The 2,216-nt window shown below is 42.6% G+C and overlaps 1 protein-coding gene across 1 annotated transcript in view; it reads left to right on the top strand.

The window, feature by feature from the left end:
* Positions 1–2,216, top strand: part of LOC111869371 (probable RNA helicase armi) — a 34,491-nt gene that overhangs the window by 30,113 nt on the left and 2,162 nt on the right. The window lies entirely within an intron of this gene.

The following is a 2,216-nucleotide window of genomic DNA, read 5'->3' as shown; positions in this document are numbered from 1 at the left end:
AAAACGAAGACAGAACACACACACATACCCAGCAGGCCCAACAGTATAACACACGCAGTCACAGGAGCAAGACACAACAAAAGCACAGTGAGTATTATTTAAAAAAAAAATTATAATACCACAAGTAATAAATAAAATACGGAACGCGGTATTAATGAATAAAAAATTCACGTTACAGACACACACACAATAGTGAAGGAGTGCTCCAACAGAGGAGGATGGGCGTGACTGGCGTAGTGAGGTGCGACGTAGCGATGAGGAATCCTGAACAGTTTTAATATTTTTAACGTTTGACATTTGTCAATGTATATGATAGATATATATTTTAGTTATTTTAATGTGAGGACAAGGCATGCAATGAACTAGTTTGGCGTGGATTGAGTAAGCACCTGAAGATGGCATTTTTATGCTGAAACATGTAATGCAAGGGAGAGAAGGAGATAGATGAGTGTATGCACTGCAAGACGGTTTAAATAAATCATGCACCTTGTATATATTATAATTGTGCATGAAGAATGGTGAATTGGTTCTTTGTAAAAGACAAGCATAATGTCACATGTTAGTGACTAGACATGGGGTTTATATTGGTAAATTAGATTTACTGAACACTTACACCTGGTAACTACAAGTAATTATAATACTACCACTAATCCATACACTTAAGAGATCACTGCAGCATACATTGTCCCTTCACATACCTGTTGCTTGGTACTTGCTCCGAACAGTGACATCTCTTGACTCTTGAACAATACGCATTATATAGCCTCAGTGCAGATCATGTAGAAGACACTGCATCCAGCAGTTTCTCTATTTTGTTATGTTGATTCTCCACCAGTTCCTCAATTGTTGCATACATATCTGTTTTCACGGAAAGGTGTTTATCGGCAGTTGCCCAGCAGCGGACAGCTTCTCTTGTTAAATTATTGTCATCCCACAGTATATTATTGGCTACTGTTATTTAAAAATTGAATAGGTATATATTATCACAGATGCTTTAATTTAAATGTAGACATTACTTGGTAACCGTCAGTATTTGGTGCTGCTGTAGAATTGCTTTGAGGTGATGGAAGAAAGAGACAGTAGGACCTATAACTACTTTATTTTCATGCCACATTTACTTTATATTTTCTTTCATGGTTTTAAATTTTGTTATTGTATTATTAGAGGGGCACCTGGTAGCGTGGTTGGTTGAGGCACTATGCTACAAGCCGGAAGGTCACAGGTTTGAGTCCTGATGAGGATGGATTTTTAATTTGACCTAACCCTTCCAACCACACTATGACCCTGGGGTCGACTCAGCCTGTAACAGAAATGAGTACCAGGAATCTTCCTGGTGGTAAAGGGCGGCCAGTGCGTAAGGCTGACAAACTCACTGCCATCTGTGGGCTGATTGTCTAGAAAATGTGGGAGCCTCAATGTCTCACAACCCTATGGGCCTTCTACCCTGTTACAGAGATAGCTTTTATTGTATTATTGTATACAAGGTCCGTATAAAAAGTATCGGGAAAAGTTCCGGGAAAATAGATTTATTTCAGATATTGCTACAATGCCTCAAAATTCTACAAAATACATCCCTTGTGCATTGATACACTTTTGCCAACGGCGTTGCCACGACACGAAGGCTCCCTGGTAGGCAGATTCCGGAAGGTCCTTAAGGGTCCGCGTGCAAGCCTCTTTGACGGCACTCAGGGTCCCATGATGGTGCCCTTTGAGGGAGGATTTCACTTTCGGGAACAGGAAAAAGTCTGCTGGTGCCNGTTGCAGAAGGTCTTCGCAAGCAGCCACTCGTCTCTGCTTTTGGTCGTCCGTCAAGACCTTCGGGACGAGTTTTGCGCAGACCTTTCGCATCGCCAAATCTTCAGTGATAATGGTGTGCACCGTCATCTTATCAATGCCAACACGATCTGCAATCATGCGCACACTTAACCGACGGTCTGAATTGAGTACGTCACGCACATGTTGCACGTTGTCGTTGGTTCTTGACGTCGACGGCCGTCCACCACTGGGCTCATCCTCCACACTCTCTCGGCCACTTTTGAAGAACTTGTGCCACTTAAAAACTGCAGTTTGTGACATGCTTTCATCCTTGAACACTTGGCGAATCATGCCCAACGTCTCCGTACCCGATTTCCCCAGTCCAACACAAAACTTGATGGCGTACCTCTGTTCAATCGTTCGCTGCATTCTGCGCTTGCACCGACTCACTCGACAGGGGT

The sequence above is a fragment of the Cryptotermes secundus genome, unplaced genomic scaffold, assembly GCF_002891405.2.
Source record: "Cryptotermes secundus unplaced genomic scaffold, Csec_1.0 scaffold584, whole genome shotgun sequence".
Classification (NCBI taxonomy): Eukaryota; Metazoa; Arthropoda; class Insecta; order Blattodea; family Kalotermitidae; genus Cryptotermes; species Cryptotermes secundus.
Note: the sequence above shows the minus strand (reverse complement) of the source record. Positions and strands in the feature narration are given on the sequence as shown.